At 33.6% G+C, this 23,425-nt stretch overlaps 2 protein-coding genes across 4 annotated transcripts in view; one reads left to right on the top strand and one right to left on the bottom strand.

Moving 5' to 3' along the window:
• LOC128635655 (oocyte zinc finger protein XlCOF22) overlaps positions 1-18,427 on the bottom strand; it is a 109,903-nt gene extending 91,476 nt beyond the window's left edge. For 2 of the 3 annotated variants that reach the window (XM_053688746.1, XM_053688748.1), the window contains exon 1: positions 18,317-18,427. The gene's annotated coding sequence lies outside the window, so the exon portion shown is untranslated. The other variant, XM_053688747.1, reaches the window with a different exon arrangement.
• A 123-nt stretch (positions 18,428-18,550) lies between these two features.
• Positions 18,551-23,425, top strand: part of LOC128635653 (gastrula zinc finger protein XlCGF26.1-like) — a 35,374-nt gene continuing 30,499 nt past the window's right edge. The window contains exon 1 of the mRNA XM_053688740.1: positions 18,551-18,838. The gene's annotated coding sequence lies outside the window, so the exon portion shown is untranslated. The remainder of the gene's footprint in view (positions 18,839-23,425) is intronic.

Genomic DNA, 23,425 nt, shown 5'->3' with positions numbered 1-23,425 from the left:
TACCCTCATATCACACACACTGTACCCTCATACACAATATATAAATATACCCTCATATTACACACACACTGTACCCCTCATACACAATATATAAATATACCCTCATATTACACACACAGTACCCATCATACACAATATATAAATATACCCTCATATTACACACACACTGTACCCCTCATACACAATATATAAATATACCCTCATATTACACACACAGTACCCATCATACACAATATATAAATATACCCTCATATTACACACACTGTACCCCTCATACACAATATATAAATATACCCTCATATTACACACACTGTACCCCTCATACACAATATATAAATATACCCTCATATTACACACACTGTACCCCTCAAACACAATATATAAATATACCCTCATATTACACACACTGTACCCCTCATACACAATATATAAATATACCCTCATATTACACACACTGTACCCCTCATACACAATATATAAATATACCCTCATATTACACACACTGTACCCCTCATACACAATATGTAAATATACCCTCATATTACACACACACTGTACCCCTCATACACAATATATAAATATACCCTCATATTACACACACTGTACCCCTCATACACAATATGTAAATATACCCTCATATTACACACACACTGTACCCCTCATACACAATATATAAATATACCCTCATATTACACACACTGTACCCCTCATATACAAAATATAAATATACCCTCATATTACACACACTGCACCCCCCCCCCATACACAATATATAAATATACCCTCATATTACACACACACTGTACCCCTCATACACAATATATAAATATACCCTCATATTACACACACAGTACCCATCATACACAATATATAAATATACCCTCATATTACACACACTGTACCCCTCATACACAATATATAAATATACCCTCATATTACACACAGTGTATCCCTCATACACAATATATAAATATACCCTCATATTACACATACTGTGCCCCTCATACACAATATATATATATACCCTCATATTACACACACTGTACCCCTCATACACAATATATAAATATACCCTCATATCACACACACTGTACCCCTCATACACAATATATATATATATATATATATATATATATATATATATATATATACCCTCATATCACACACGCAATATATAAATATACCCTCATATCACACACACTGTACCCCTCATACACAATATATAAATATACCCTCATATTACACACACTGTACCCCTTATACACAATATATAAATATACCCTCATATTACACACACGTGTACCCCTCATACACAATATATAAATATACCCTCATATTACACACACTGTACCCCTCATACACAATATATAAATATACCCTCATATTACACACACAGTACCCCTCATACACAATATATAAATATACCCTCATATTACACACACAGTACCCCTCATACACAATATATAAATATACCCTCATATTACACACAGAGTGCCCCTCATACACAATATATAAATATACCCTCATATTACACACAGTGTGCCCCTCATACACAATATATAAATATACCCTCATATTACACACACTGTACCCCTCATACACAATATATAAATATACCCTCATATTACACACACTGTACCCCTCATACACAATATATAAAATATACCCTCATATTACACACACTGTACCCCTCATACACAATATATAAATATACCTTCATATTACACACACACAGTACCCTCATACACAATATATAAATATACCCTCATATTACACACACTGTACCCTCATACACAATATATAAATATACCCTCATATTACACACACAGTACCCCTCATACACAATATATAAAATATACCCTCATATTACACACACTGTACCCCTCATACACAATATATAAATATACCTTCATATTACACACACACAGTGTACCCCTCATACACAATATATAAATATACCCTCATATTACACACAGTACCCCTCATACACAATATATAAATATACCCTCATATTACACACACTGTACCCCTCATACACAATATATAAATATACCCTCATATTACACACTGTACCCTCATACACAATATATAAATATACCCTCATATTACACACACTGTACCCTCATACACAATATATAAATATACCCTCATATTACACACACAGTACCCCTCATACACAATATATAAATATACCCTCATATTACACACACTGTACCCTCATACACAATATATAAATATATCCTCATATTACACACACTGTACCCCCCATACACAATATATAAATATACCCTCATATTACACACACAGTACCCCTCATACACAATATATAAATATACCCTCATATTACACACACACTGTACCCCTCATACACTATATAAATATACCCTCATATTACACACACACACTGTACCCCCCATACACAATATATAAATATACCCTCATATTACACACACTGTACCCCTCATACACAATATATAAATATACCCTCATATTACACACAGTGTGCCCCTCATACACAATATATAAATATACCCTCATATTACACACACACTGTACCCCTCATACACAATATATAAATATACCCTCATATTACACACACGCTGTACCCCTCATACACAATATATAAATATACCCTCATATTACACACACGCTGTACCCCTCATACACAATATATAAATATACCCTCATATTACACACACACTGTACCCCCCATACACAATATATAAATATACCCTCATATTACACACACTGTACCCCTCATACACAATATATAAAATATACCCTCATAATACACACAGTGTGCCCCTCATACACAATAGTATAAATATACCCTCATATTACACACACACTGTACCCCTCATACACAATATATAAATATACCCTCATATTACACACACACTGTACCCCTCATACACAATATATAAATATACCCTGATATTACACAAAGTGTACCCCTCATACACAATATATAAATATACCCTCATATTACACACACTGTACTCTCATACACAATATATAAATATACCCTCATATTACACACACTGTACCCCTCATATACAATATATAAATATACCCTCATATTACACACAGTGTACCCCTCATACACAATATATAAATATACCCTCATATTACACACACTGTACCCCCATACACAATATATAAATATACCCTCATATTACACACACAATATATAAATATACCCTCATATTACACCACAACTGTACCCTCATACATAATATATAAATAGTACCCTCATATACACACACTGTACCCCTCATACACAATATATAAATATACCCTCATATTACACACAGTGTGCCCTCCTACACAATATATAAATAGATCCTCATATTACACACACTGTACCCCCATACACAATATATAAATAGATCCTCATATTACACACTGTACCCCTCATACACAATATATAAATATACCCTCATATTACACACACTGTACCCCTCATACACAATATATAAATATACCCTCATATTACACACACTGTACCCCTCATACACAATATGTTAAATATACCCTCATATTACACACACACTGTACCCCTCATACACAATATATAAATATACCCTCATATTACACACACTGTACCCCTCATATACAAAATATAAATATACCCTCATATTACACACACTGCACCCCCCCCATACACAATATATAAATATACCCTCATATTACACACACTGTACCCCTCATACACAATATATAAATATACCCTCATATCACACACGCAATATATAAATATACCCTCATATCACACACACTGTACCCCTCATACACAATATATAAATATACCCTCATATTACACACACTGTACCCCTCATACACAATATATAAATATACCCTCATATTACACACACTGTACCCCTCATACACAATATATAAATATACCCTCATATTACACACTGTACCCTCATACACAATATATAAATATACCCTCATATTACACACACTGTACCCCTCATACACAATATATAAATATACCCTCATATTACACACACAGTACCCCTCATACACAATATATAAATATACCCTCATATTACACACACTGTACCCCTCATACACAATATATAAATATATCCTCATATTACACACACTGTACCCCTCATACACAATATATAAATATACCCTCATATTACACACACAGTACCCCTCATACACAATATATAAATATACCCTCATATTACACACACACTGTACCCCTCATACACAATATATAAATATACCCTCATATTACACACACACTGTACCCCTCATACACAATATATAAATATACCCTCATATTACACACACTGTACCCCTCATACACAATATATAAATATACCCTCATATTACACACAGTGTGCCCCTCATACACAATATATAAATATACCCTCATATTACACACACACTGTACCCCTCATACACAATATATAAATATACCCTCATATTACACACACGCTGTACCCCTCATACACAATATATAAATATACCCTCATATTACACACACGCTGTACCCCTCATACACAATATATAAATATACCCTCATATTACACACACACTGTACCCCCCATACACAATATATAAATATACCCTCATATTACACACACTGTACCCCTCATACACAATATATAAATATACCCTCATATTACACACAGTGTGCCCCTCATACACAATATATAAATATACCCTCATATTACACACACACTGTACCCCTCATACACAATATATAAATATACCCTGATATTACACAAAGTGTACCCCTCATACACAATATATAAATATACCCTCATATTACACACACTGTACTCTCATACACAATATATAAATATACCCTCATATTACACACACTGTACCCCTCATATACAATATATAAATATACCCTCATATTACACACAGTGTACCCCTCATACACAATATATAAATATACCCTCATATTACACACACTGTACCCCCATACACAATATATAAATATACCCTCATATTACACACACTGTACCCCTCATACACAATATATAAATATACCCTCATATTACACACACTGTACCCTCATACACAATATATAAATATACCCTCATATTACACACACTGTACCCCTCATACACAATATATAAATATACCCTCATATTACACACAGTGTGCCCTCCTACACAATATATAAATATACCCTCATATTACACACACTGTACCCTCATACACAATATATAAATATACCCTCATATTACACACTGTACCCCTCATACACAATATATAAATATACCCTCATATTACACACACTGTACCCTCATACACAATATATAAACCCTAATATTACAAACACAGTACCCCTCATACACAATATAAAATATACCCTCATATTACACACACTGTACCCTCATACACATTATATAATATACCCTCATAGTACACACACTCGTATCCCCTCCATACACAATATATAATATACCCTCATATTACACACAATGTATCCCTCATACACAATATATAATTATACCCTCATATTAACACGACACGTACCCCTCATACAGCCAATATATAAATATACCCTCATATTACACAAAACACTGTACCCCCATACACAATATATAAATATACCCCTCATATTCTCACACACTGTTACACCTCAGTACACAATATATAAATAATACACTCATATTTACAAACACTGTACCCCTCACTACACATTATATAAATAATAACCCTCATATTACACACACTGTACCACCTCATACACAATATTTAAATATACCCTCATATTACACCACACTGTACCTTCCCTCATCACAGCAATTATACTAAATATACCCTCATATTACACACACTGTACCCCTCATACACAATATATAAATATACCCTCATATTACTCACACCGTAACCCCTCATACACAATATATAAATATACCCTCATATTACACACACTGTACCCCTCATACACAATATATAAATATACCCTCATATTACACACACTGTACCCCTCATACACAATATATAAATATACCCTCATATTACACACACTGTACCCCTCATACACAATATATAAATATACCCTCATATTACACACACTGTACCCCTCATACACAATATATAAATATACCCTCATATTACACACACTGTACCCCTCATACACAATATATAAATATACCCTCATATTACACACACTGTACCCCTCATACACAATATATAAATATACCCTCATATTACACACACTGTACCCCTCATACACAATATATAAATATACCCTCATATTACACACACTGTACCCCTCATACACAATATATAAATATACCCTCATATTACACACACTGTACCCTCATACACAATATATAAATATACCCTCATATTACACACACTGTACCCCTCATACACAATATATAAATATACCCTCATATTACACACACAGTACCCCTCATACACAATATATAAATATACCCTCATATTACACACACTGTACCCCTCATACACAATATATAAATATACCCTCATATTACACACACTGTACCCCTCATACACAATATATAAATATACCCTCATATTACACACACAGTACCCCTCATACACAATATATAAATATACCCTCATATTACACACACTGTACCCCTCATACACAATATATAAATATACCCTCATATTACACACACTGTACCCCTCATACACAATATATAAATATACCCTCATATTACACACACTGTACCCCTCATACACAATATATAAATATACCCTCATATTACACACAGTGTACCCCTCATACACAATATATAAATATACCCTCATATTACACACACTGTACCCCTCATACACAATATATAAATATACCCTCATATTACACACACTGTACCCCTCATACACAATATATAAATATACCCTCATATTACACAGTGTACCCCTCATACACAATATATAAATATACCCTCATATTACACACACACTGTACCCCTCATACACAATATATAAATATACCCTCATATTACACACACTGTACCCCTCATACACAATATATAAATATACCCTCATATAACAGTGTACCCCTCATACACAATATATAAATATACCCTCATATTACACACACACTGTACCCCTCATACACAATATATAAATATACCCTCATATTACACACACACTGTACCCCTCATACACAATATATAAATATACCCTCATATTACACACACTGTACCCCTCATACACAATATATAAATATACCCTCATATTACACACACTGTACTCCTCATACACAATATATAAATATACCCTCATATTACACACACTGTACCCCTCATACACAATATATAAATATACCCTCATATTACACAGTGTACCCCTCATACACAATATATAAATATACCCTCATATTACACACACTGTACCCCCATACACAATATATAAATATACCCTCATATTACACACACAATATATAAATATACCCTCATATTACACACACTGTACCCTCATACATAATATATAAATATACCCTCATATTACACACACTGTACCCCTCATACACAATATATAAATATACCCTCATATTACACACAGTGTGCCCTCCTACACAATATATAAATAGATCCTCATATTACACACACTGTACCCCCATACACAATATATAAATATACCCTCATATTACACACACTGTACCCCTCATACACAATATATAAATATACCCTCATATTACACACACTGTACCCCTCATACACAATATATAAATATACCCTCATATTACACACACTGTACCCCTCATACACAATATGTAAATATACCCTCATATTACACACACACTGTACCCCTCATACACAATATATAAATATACCCTCATATTACACACACTGTACCCCTCATATACAAAATATAAATATACCCTCATATTACACACACTGCACCCCCCCCCATACACAATATATAAATATACCCTCATATTACACACACTGTACCCCTCATACACAATATATAAATATACCCTCATATCACACACGCAATATATAAATATACCCTCATATCACACACACTGTACCCCTCATACACAATATATAAATATACCCTCATATTACACACACTGTACCCCTTATACACAATATATAAATATACCCTCATATTACACACACTGTACCCCTCATACACAATATATAAATATACCCTCATATTACACACTGTACCCTCATACACAATATATAAATATACCCTCATATTACACACACTGTACCCCTCATACACAATATATAAATATACCCTCATATTACACCCACAGTACCCCTCATACACAATATATAAATATACCCTCATATTACACACACTGTACCCTCATACACAATATATAAATATATCCTCATATTACACACACTGTACCCCCCATACACAATATATAAATATACCCTCATATTACACACACAGTACCCCTCATACACAATATATAAATATACCCTCATATTACACACACACTGTACCCCTCATACACAATATATAAATATACCCTCATATTACACACACTGTACCCCCCATACACAATATATAAATATACCCTCATATTACACACACTGTACCCCTCATACACAATATATAAATATACCCTCATATTACACACAGTGTGCCCCTCATACACAATATATAAATATACCCTCATATTACACACACACTGTACCCCTCATACACAATATATAAATATACCCTCATATTACACACACGCTGTACCCCTCATACACAATATATAAATATACCCTCATATTACACACACGCTGTACCCCTCATACACAATATATAAATATACCCTCATATTACACACACACTGTACCCCCCATACACAATATATAAATATACCCTCATATTACACACACTGTACCCCTCATACACAATATATAAATATACCCTCATATTACACACAGTGTGCCCCTCATACACAATATATAATATACCCTCATATTACACACACACTGTACCCCTCATACACAATATATAAATATACCCTGATATTACACAAAGTGTACCCCTCATACACAATATATAAATATACCCTCATATTACACACACTGTACTCTCATACACAATATATAAATATACCCTCATATTACACACACTGTACCCCTCATATACAATATATAAATATACCCTCATATTACACACAGTGTACCCCTCATACACAATATATAAATATACCCTCATATTACACACACTGTACCCCCATACACAATATATAAATATACCCTCATATTACACACACTGTACCCCCATACACAATATATAAATATACCCTCATATTACACACACTGTACCCTCATACACAATATATAAATATACCCTCATATTACACACACTGTACCCCTCATACACAATATATAAATATACCCTCATATTACACACAGTGTGCCCTCCTACACAATATATAAATAGATCCTCATATTACACACAATGATGATAAAATAATATCCCACATATTACACACACTGTACCCCCTCATACACAATATATAACTATACCCTCATATTACACACACTGTACCCCTCATACACAATATATAAATATACTCCTCATATTACAACACACTGTACCCCCATACACAATTTATAAATATACCCTCATATTACACACACTGTACCCCTCATACACAATATATAAATTATACCCTCATATTACACACACAGTACCCCCTCATACACAATAAAGTATATAAATATACCCTCATATTATCACACTGTGCCCCTCATACACAATATATTAAAATATACCCTCATATTACACACACTGTACCCCTCATACACAATATATAAATATACCCTCATATTACACACACAGTAGCCCCTCATACACAATATATAAACTGTACCTTCATATTACACACACACACAGTGGTACCCCTCATACACAATATATAAATATACCCTCATATTATACACACTGTACCCCTCATACACAATATATAAATATACCCTCATATTACACACACAATATATAAATATACCCTCATATTGCACACACACAATATATAAATATACCCTCATATTACACACAGTGTATCCCTCATACACAATATATAAATATACCCTCATATTACACACACTGTACCCCCCATACACAATATATAAATATACCCTCATATTACACACACTGTACCACCCATACACAATATATAAATATACCCTCATATTACAAACAATGTACCCCTCATACACAATATATAAATATACCCTCATATTACACACAGTCTGCCCCTCATACACAATATATAAATGTACCCTAATATTACACACACAGTACCCCTCATACACAATATATAAATATACCCTCATATTATACACACTGTACCCTCATACACAATATATAAATATACCCTCATATTACACACACAATATATAAATATACCCTCATATTGCACACACACTGTACCCCCCATACACAATATATAAATATACCCTCATATTACACACAGTGTATCCCTCATACACAATATATAAATATACCCTCATATTACACACACTGTACCCCCCATACACAATATATAAATATACCCTCATATTACACACACTGTACCCCCATACACAATATATAAATATACTCTCATATTACACACACACTGTACCCCATACACAATACATAAATATACCCTCATATTACACACACTGTACCCCATACACAATATATAAATATACCCTCATATTACACACACTGTACCCCCATACACAATATATAAATATACCCTCATATTACACACACAGTACTCCTCATACACAATATATAAATATACCCTCATATTATACACACTGTACCCTCATACACAATATATAAATATACCCTCATATTACACACACTGTACCCCTCATACACAATATATAAATATACCCTCATATTACACACAGTCTGCCCCTCATACACAATATATAAATGTACCCTAATATTACACACACAGTACCCCTCATACACAATATATAAATATACCCTCATATTATACACACTGTACCCTCATACACAATATATAAATATACCCTCATATTACACACACACTGTACCCCCATACACAATATATAAATATACCCTCATATTACACACAGTGTATCCCTCATACACAATATATAAATATACCCTCATATTACACACACTGTACCCCCCATACACAATATATAAATATACCCTCATATTACACACACTGTACCCCCCATACACAATATATAAATATACCCTCATATTACACACACTGTACCACCCATACACAATATATAAATATACCCTCATATTACAAACAATGTACCCCTCATACACAATATATAAATATACCCTCATATTACACACACTGTACCCCCCATACACAATATATAAATATACCCTCATATTACACACACTGAATCCCTCATACACAATATATAAATATACCCTCATATTACACACACTGAACCCCTCATACACAATATATAAATATACCCTCATATCACACACACACTGTACCCCTCATACACAATATATAAATATACCCTCATATTACACACACTGTACCCCCATACACAATATATAAATATACCCTCATATTACACACACACTGTACCCCTCATACACAATATATAAATATACCCTCATATTACACACACTGTACCCCTCATACACAATATATAAATATACCCTCATATTACACACACAGTACCCCTCATACACAATATATAAATATACCCTCATATTACACACACACTGTACCCCTCATACACAATATATAAATATACCCTCATATTACACACACACTGTACCCCTCATACACAATATATAAATATACCCTCATATTACACACACTGTACCCCTCATACACAATATATAAATATACCCTCATATTACACACACTGTACCCCTCATACACAATATATAAATATACCCTCATATTACACACACTGTACCCCTCATACACAATATATAAATATACCCTCATATTACACACAGTTCATCCCTCATACACAATATATAAATATACCCTCATATCACACACACAGTACCCCTCATACACAATATATAAATATACCCTCATATTACACACACTGTGCCCCTCATACACAATATATAAATATACCCTCATATTACACACACTGTACCCCTCATACACAATATATAAATATACCCTCATATTACACATACTGTGCCCCTCATACACAATATATAAATATACCCTCATATTACACACACAGTACCCCTCATACACAATATATAAATATACCCTCATATTACACACACTGTACCCCCATACACAATATATAAATATACCCTCATATTACACACACTGTACCCCCATACAAAATATATAAATATACTCTCATATTACACACACTGTACCCCTCATACACAATATATAAATATACCCTCATATTACACACACAGTACCCCTCATACACAATATATAAATATACACTCATATTACACACACTGTACCCCTCATACACAATATATAAATATACCCTCATATTACACATACAGTACCCCTCATACACAATATATAAATATACCTTCATATTACACACACAGTGTACCCCTCATACACAATATATAAATATACCCTCATATTACACACACTGTACCCCTCATACACAATATATAAATATACCCTCATATTATACACACTGTACCCTCATACACAATATATAAATATACCCTCATATTACACACACTGTACCCCTCATACACAATATATAAATATACCCTCATATTACACACACACTGTACCCCTCATACATAATATATAAATATACCCTCATATTACACACAGTTCATCCCTCATACACAATATATAAATATACCCTCATATTACACACACACTGTACCCCTCATACATAATATATAAATATACCCTCATATTACACACAGTTCATCCCTCATACACAATATATAAATATACCCCTCATATCACACACACAGTACCCCTCATACACAATATATAAATATACCCTCATATTACACACACTGTGCCCCTCATACACAATATATAAATATACCCTCATATTACACACACTGTACCCCTCATACACAATATATAAATATACCCTCATATTACACATACTGTGCCCCTCATACACAATATATAAATATACCCTCATATTACACACACAGTACCCCTCATACACAATATATAAATATACCCTCATATTACACACACTGTACCCCCATACACAATATATAAATATACCCTCATATTACACACACTGTACCCCCATACAAAATATATAAATATACTCTCATATTACACACACTGTACCCCTCATACACAATATATAAATATACCCTCATATTACACACACAGTACCCCTCATACACAATATATAAATATACACTCATATTACACACACTGTACCCCTCATACACAATATATAAATATACCCTCATATTACACATACAGTACCCCTCATACACAATATATAAATATACCTTCATATTACACACACAGTGTACCCCTCATACACAATATATAAATATACCCTCATATTACACACACTGTACCCCTCATACACAATATATAAATATACCCTCATATTATACACACTGTACCCTCATACACAATATATAAATATACCCTCATATTACACACACTGTACCCCTCATACACAATATATAAATATACCCTCATATTACACACACACTGTACCCCTCATACATAATATATAAATATACCCTCATATTACACACAGTTCATCCCTCATACACAATATATAAATATACCCTCATATTACACACACACTGTACCCCTCATACATAATATATAAATATACCCTCATATTACACACAGTTCATCCCTCATACACAATATATAAATATACCCTCATATCACACACACAGTACCCCTCATACACAATATATAAATATACCCTCATATTACACACACTGTGCCCCTCATACACAATATATAAATATACCCTCATATTACACACACTGTACCCCTCATACACAATATATAAATATACCCTCATATTACACATACTGTGCCCCTCATACACAATATATAAATATACCCTCATATTACACACACAGTACCCCTCATACACAATATATAAATATACCCTCATATTACACACACTGTACCCCCATACACAATATATAAATATACCCTCATATTACACACACTGTACCCCCATACAAAATATATAAATATACTCTCATATTACACACACTGTACCCCTCATACACAATATATAAATATACCCTCATATTACACACACAGTACCCCTCATACACAATATATAAATATACACTCATATTACACACACTGTACCCCTCATACACAATATATAAATATACCCTCATATTACACATACAGTACCCCTCATACACAATATATAAATATACCTTCATATTACACACACAGTGTACCCCTCATACACAATATATAAATATACCCTCATATTACACACACTGTACCCCTCATACACAATATATAAATATACCCTCATATTATACACACTGTACCCTCATACACAATATATAAATATACCCTCATATTACACACACTGTACCCCTCATACACAATATATAAATATACCCTCATATTACACACACTGTACCCCTCATACACAATATATAAATATACCCTCATATTACACACACTGCACCCCCCATACACAATATATAAATATACCCTCATATTACACACACTGTACCCCCATACACAATATATAAATATACTCTCATATTACACATACTGTACCCTCATACACAATACAGTATATAAATATACCCTCATATTACACACATTGACCCCCATACACAATATACCCTCATATTACACACAATATAACCTCATATAACACACAGTGTACCCCTCATACACAATATACTCTCATATAACACAGTGTACCCCTCATACACAATATATAAATATACCCTCATATTACACACATTGACCCCCATACACAATATACCCTCATATTACACACAATATAACCTCATATAACACACAGTGTACCCCTCATACACAATATACTCTCATATAACACAGTGTACCCCTCATACACAATATATAAATATACCCTCATATTACACACATTGACCCCCATACACAATATACCCTCATATTACACACAATATAACCTCATATAACACACAGTGTACCCCTCATACACAATATACTCTCATATAACACAGTGTACCCCTCATACACAATATATAAATATACCCTCATATTACAGTGTGCCCCTCATACACAATATATAAATATACCCTTATATTACACACATTGACCACCATACACAATATACCCTCATATTACACACAATAGACCCTCATATAACACACAGTGTACCCCTCATACACAATATAACCTCATATTACACACAGTGTACCCCTCATACACAATATATAAATATACCCTCATATTACACAATATATAAATATACCCTCATATTACACACACAGTACCCCTCATACACAATATATAAATATACCCTCATATTACACACACTGTACCCCTCATACACAATATATAAATATACCCTCATATTACACACACTGTACCCCCATACACAATATATAAATATACCCTCATATTACACACACTGTACCCCTCATACACAATATATAAATATACCCTCATATTACACACACAGTACCCCTCATACACAATAAAGTATATAAATATACCCTCATATTACACAGTGTGCCCCTCATACACAATATATAAATATAGCCTCATATTACACACACTGTACCCCTCATACACAATATATAAATATACCCTCATATTACACACACAGTACCCCTCATACACAATATATAAACATACCTTCATATTACACACACACACAGTGTACCCCTCATACACAATATATAAATATACCCTCATATTATACACACTGTACCCTCATACACAATATATAAATATTCCCTCATATTACACACACAGTACCCCTCATACACAATATATAAATATACCCTCATATTACACACACACACTGTACCCCTCATACATAAATATATAAATATACCCTCATATTACACACAGTTCATCCCTCATACACAATATATAAATATACCCTCATATCACACACACTGTACCCCTCATACACAATATATAAATATACCCTCATATTACACACACACTGTACCCCTCATACACAATATATAAATATACCCTCATATTACACACACTGTACCCCTCATACACAATATATAAATATACCCTCATATTACACACACTGCACCCCCCATACACAATATATAAATATACCCTCATATTACACACACTGTACCCCCATACACAATATATAAATATACTCTCATATTACACATAGTGTACCCTCATACACAATACAGTATATAAATATACCCTCATATTACACACATTGACCCCCATACACAATATACCCTCATATTACACACAATATAACCTCATATAACACACAGTGTACCCCTCATACACAATATACTCTCATATAACACAGTGTACCCCTCATACACAATATATAAATATACCCTCATATTACAGTGTGCCCCTCATACACAATATATAAATATACCCTCATATTACACACATTGACCACCATACACAATATACCCTCATATTACACACAATATAACCTCATATAACACACAGTGTACCCCTCATACACAATATACTCTCATATAACACAGTGTACCCCTCATACACAATATATAAATATACCCTCATATTACAGTGTGCCCCTCATACACAATATATAAATATACCCTTATATTACACACATTGACCCCATAAACAATATACCCTCATATTACACACAATAGACCCTCATATAACACACAGTGTACCCCTCATACACAATATAACTTCATATTACACACAGTGTACCTCTCATACACAATATATAAATATACCCTCATATTACACAATATATAAATATACCCTCATATTACACACACAGTACCCCTCACACACAATATATAAATATACCCTCATATTACACAGTGTTCCCCTCATACACAATATACCCTCATATTACACACAATATACCCTCATATTACACACAGTGTACCCCTCATATTACACACAGTGTACCCCTCATACACAATATATAAATATACCCTATTACACAATATATAAATATATCCTCATATTACACACACAGTATCCCTCATACACAATATATAAATATATCCTCATATTACACACACTGTACCCCTCATACACAATATATAAATATACCCTCATATTACACACAGTGTGCCCCTCATACACAATATATAAATATACCCTCATATTACACACAGTGTGCCCCTCATATACAATATATAAGTATACCCTCATAATACACACACTGTACCCCCATACACAATATACCCTCATATTGCACACACTGTACCCCCATACACAATATACCCTCATATTGCATACACTGTACCCAATACACAATATACCCTCATATTGCACACACTGTACCCCCATACACAATATACCCTCATATTGCACACACTGTACCCCCATACACAAAAGACCCTCATATAACACACAGTGTACCCCTCATACACAATATACCCTAATATTACACACAATATACCCTCATATAACACACAATATACCCCCATACACAATATACCCTCATATTACACAGAATATACCCTCATATAACACACTGTACCCCCATACACAATATACCCTCATATAACACACAGTGTACCCCTCATACACAATATACCCTAATATTACACACAATATACCTCATATAACACACACTGTACCCCAATACACAATATACCCTCATATAACACACAGTGTACCCCTTATACACAATATACCCTCATATTACACACAATATACCCTCATATAACACACACTGTACCCCCATACACAATATACCCTCATATTATACAGAATATACCCTCATATAACACACTGTACCCTCATATAACACAGTCAGACTGTACCCCCATACACAATATACCCTCATATTACACACAATATACCCTCATATAACACACAGTGTACCCCTCATACACAATATACCCTAATATTACACACAATATACCCTCATATAACACACACTGTACCCCCATACACAATATATCCTCATATTACACAGAATATACCCTCATATAACACACTGTACCCCCATACACAATATACCCTCATATAACACAGTGTACCCCCATACACAATATACCCTCATATAACACAGTGTACCCCTCATACACAATATACCCTAATATTACACACAATATACCCTCATATAAAACACACTGTACCCCCATACACAATATACCCTCATATTACACAGAATATACCCTCATATAACACACTATACCCCCATACAACACAGTCAGTCTGTACCCCCATACATACCTACCTAGCACATACATGAGCCCCCACCCTGTATAACAATGTCCTCCTATTACACAGATACCCGCCCCTTACCTGCTCCCTATGAGACAGCTGTTCCCCTTGTGGTATCTGCAGTATCCGCCTCTAACATCCCCTGATTGGCTCCGTCTATAATCCCTAGACTAATCACATTCTTGCTCCAGGTCACATGGGCAGAAGCTCAGCCCCGCTTACAGTGAACGTGTAATATGTGAGTGGGGCGGTGCTACGTGTGTCACGAGGGAGATCGTGAGGGCTGTGAGAGGAGACACATACCCTGCACAGTCCTGCCCTCTATGTCACTGGTGTGAGATCGCCACACGCTGTAGTGGGAAAAGCTGGTCTGCAAGTCTTTCTATTGTGCACGTGTCTGCCATCTTGGTGGTTGGCGAAGCAGGAAATCTAAAGTCAAAATCAATAAATATAGATTGCCCAAAACAAAAATGGCCTCCAACGTGTTTCTTTTGCAGACATATGCCCTTAACAAAGATGGCAGACTCTGGGCTGTCATTTCCTGTCTGCCAACCACAAACATGGCTGCCACAGCTAACTGCTTTATATATACACTAACCTGAGGTAAGGGAGAAATAATGTTACTATATGGTGTACAGTGATGTATTACTGTCTATTACATGACTGATATAACTGCTTTATATATATACTAACCTGAGGTAAGGGAGAAATAATGTTACTATATGGTGTACAATGATGTATTACTGTCTATTACATGACTGATATAACTGCTTTATATATACTAGTAACCTGAGGTAAGGGATAAATAATGTTACTATATGGTGTACAGTGATGTATTACTGTCTATTACATGACTGATATAACTGCTTTATATATACACTAGCCTGAGGTAAGGGAGAAATAATGTTACTATATGGTGTACAATGATGTATTACTGTATATTACATTACTGATATAACTGCTTTATATATAACCTGAGGTAAGGGAGAAATAATGTTACTATATGGTGTACAATGATGTATTACTGTCTATTACATGACTGATATAACTGCTTTATATATACACTAACCTGAGGTAAGGGAGAAATAATGTTACTATATGGTGTACAATGATGTATTACTGTCTATTACATGACTGATATAACTGCTTTATATATACACTAACCTGAGGTAAGGGAGAAATAATGTTACTATATGGTGTACAATGATGTATTACTGTCTATTACATTACTGATATAACTGCTTTATATATACTAACCTGAGGTAAGGGAGAAACAATGTTACTATATGGTGTACAATGATGTATTACTGTCTATTACATTACTGATATAACTGCTTTATATATACTAACCTGAGGTAAGGGAGAAATAATGTTACTATATGGTGTACAATGATGTATTACTGTCTATTACATGACTGATATAACTGCTTTATATATAACCTGAGGTAAGGGAGAAATAATGCTACTATATGGTGTACAATGATGTATTAGTCTATTTCATGACTGATATAACTGCTTTACATATTCACTAACCTGAGGTAAGGGATAAATAATGTTACTATATGGTGTACAATGATGCATTACTGTCTATTACCTGACTGATGTAACTGCTTTATATATAACCTGAGGTAAGGGAGAAATTATGTTACTATATGGTGTACAATGATGTATTACTGTCTATTACCTGACTGATGTAACTGCTTTATATATAACCTGAGGTAAGGGAGAAATAATGTTACTATATGGTGTACAATGATGCATTACTGTCTATTACATGACTGATGTAACTGCTTTATATATAACCTGAGGTAAGGGAGAAATAATGTTACTATATGGTGTACAATGATGTATTACTGTCTATTACATGACTGATATAACTGCTTTATATATAACCTGAGGTAAAGGAGAAATAATGTTACTATATGGTGTACAATGATGTATTACTGTCTATTACATGACTGATATAACTGCTTTATATATAACCTGAGGTAAAGGAGAAATAATGTTACTATATGGTGTACAATGATGTATTACTGTCTATTACGTTACTGATATAACTGCTTTATATATACTAACCTGAGGTAAGGGAGAAATAATGTTACTATATGGTGTACAGTGATGTATTACTGTCTATTACATGACTGATATAACTGCTTTATATATAACCTGAGGTAAGGGAGAAATATTGTTACTATATGGTGTACAATGATGTATTACTGTCTATTATATGACTGATATAACTGCTTTATATATAACCTGAGGTAAGGGAGAAATAATGTTACTATATGGTGTACAATGATGTATTACTGTCTATTATATGACTGATATAACTGCTTTATATATATATATACTAGTAACCTGAGGTAAGGGAGAAATAATGTTACTATATGGTGTACAATGATGTATTACTGTCTATTACATGACTGATATAACTGCTTTATATATATATATACTAGTAACCTGAGGTAAGGGAGAAATAATGTTACTATATGGTGTACAATGATGTATTACTGTCTATTACATGACTGATATAACTGCTTTATATATATATATATATACTAGTAACCTGAGGTAAGGGAGAAATAATGTTACTATATGGTGTACAATGATGTATTACTGTCTATTACATGACTGATATAACTGCTTTATATATATATATATACTAGTAACCTGAGGTAAGGGAGAAATAATGTTTCTATATGGTGTACAATGATGTATTACTGTCTATTACATGACTGATATAACTGCTTTATATATACTAACCTGAGGTAAGGGAGAAATAATGTTACTATATGGTGTACAATGATGTATTACTGTCTATTACATGACTGATATAACTGCTTTATATATACACTAACCTGAGGTAAGGGAGAAATAATGTTACTATATGGTGTACAATGATGTATTACTGTCTATTACATGACTGATATAACTGCTTTATATATACACTAACCTGAGGTAAGGGAGAAATAATGTTACTATATGGTGTACAATGATGTATTACTGTCTATTACATGACTGATATAACTGCTTTATATATACACTAACCTGAGGTAAGGGAGAAATAATGTTACTATATGGTGTACAATGATGTATATTACATTACTGATATAACTGCTTTATATATACAGGTAGTCCCCAGGTTACGAACAAGATAGGTTCTGTAGGTTTGTTCTTAAGTTGGAACAGGCACTTTATTTAGGTGAAACTCTAGCCAAACATTTTTTTAGTTTTGGAAAGCATAGGGAAAAGTTTGTTTTGCTATCTGTGCCCCTGTTCAGAAAATTTCACATCACTTTCTGTCCTTGTGACAATTGGATTTTGAGTATTTTGGTTTATCCTGTAAAGAAGGATTGGCAATAAAGCTCTATTTTCTCTGTTTGTAAGTATGAGTTGTACTTAAGTCGGATGTCTGTAACCCGGGGACTGCCTGTACTAACCTGAGGTAAGGGAGAAATAATGTTACTATATGGTGTACAATGATGTATTACTGTCTATTACATGACTGATATAACTGCTTTATCTATAACCTGAGCTAAGGGAGAAATAATGTTACTATATGGTGTACAATGATGTATTACTGTCTATTACATGACTGATATAGCTGCTTTATCTATAACCTGAGGTAAGGGAGAAATAATGTTACTATATGGTGTACAATGATGTATTACTGTCTATTACATGACTGATATAGCTGCTTTATCTATAACCTGAGGTAAGGGAGAAATAATGTTACTATATGGTGTACAATGATGTATTACTGTCTATTACATGACTGATGTAACTGCTTTATATATAACCTGAGGTAATGGAGAAATAATGTTACTATATGGTGTACAATGATGCATTACTGTCTATTACATGACTGATGTAACTGCTTTATATATAACCTGAGGTAAGGGAGAAATAATGTTACTATATGGTGTACAATGATGTATTACTGTCTATTATATGACTGATATAACTGCTTTATATATAACCTGAGGTAAGGGAGAAATAATGTTACTATATGGTGTACAATGATGTATTACTGTCTATTACATGACTGATATAACTGCTTTATATATAACCTGAGGTAAGGGAGAAATAATGTTACTATATGGTGTACAATGATGTATTACTGTCTATTACATGACTGTTATAACTGCTTTATCTATAACCTGAGGTAAGGGAGAAATAATGTTACTATATGGTGTACAATGATGTATTACTGTCTATTACATTACTGATATAACTGCTTTATATATACTAACCTGAGGTAAGGGAGAAATAATGTTACTATATGGTGTACAATGATGTATTACTGTCTATTACATGACTGATGTAACTGCTTTATATATAACCTGAGGTAAGGGAGAAATAATGTTACTATATGGTGTACAATGATGTATTACTGTCTATTACATGACTGATATAACTGCTTTATATATACTAACCTGAGGTAAGGGAGAAATAATGTTACTATATGGTGTACAATTATGTATTACTGTCTATTACATGACTGATATAACTGCTTTATATATACTAACCTGAGGTAAGGGAGAAATAATGTTACTATATGGTGTACAGTGATGTATTACTGTCTATTCCATGACTGATATAACTGCTTTATATATACACTAACCTGATGTAAGGGAGAAATAATGTTACTATATGGTGTACAGTGATGTATTACTGTCTATTACATGACTGATATAACTGCTTTATATATAACCTGAGGTAAGGGAGAAATAATGTTACTATATGGTGTACAATGATGTATTACTGTATATTACATTACTGATATAACTGCTTTATATATATATACTAACCTGAGGTAAGGGAGAAATAATGTTACTATATGGTGTACAATGATGTATTACTGTCTATTACATGACTGACACTCATGTTTTATAGTTTATTGTGGTCATTTTGCGGTTTATTAATCAGGGGGTTGGAGAGCAAGCTGATTCTGAGCAGGTGGAGGAGGGATAGAATTCGTTAGGGAATAGGTAAGAATGGGGAAGAGTGCGAGATAAGTGGTTGCATTGAAAGGGTTAATGTGGGGACTGCACAGTGAGGAGCATAAATGGTGACTGCACGGAATGGGGATAAATTAGAGATGACGCAGGAGAAAGATGGTTCTTAATTTGCTAAGGAAAGGGTTAATTTAGGAAATGTAGTTAAAGGGAGGGATGGGGAGAAAAGGGG

Source organism: Bombina bombina, chromosome 7, assembly GCF_027579735.1.
Source record: "Bombina bombina isolate aBomBom1 chromosome 7, aBomBom1.pri, whole genome shotgun sequence".
Lineage (NCBI taxonomy): Eukaryota > Metazoa > Chordata > Amphibia > Anura > Bombinatoridae > Bombina > Bombina bombina.
Note: the sequence above shows the minus strand (reverse complement) of the source record. Positions and strands in the feature narration are given on the sequence as shown.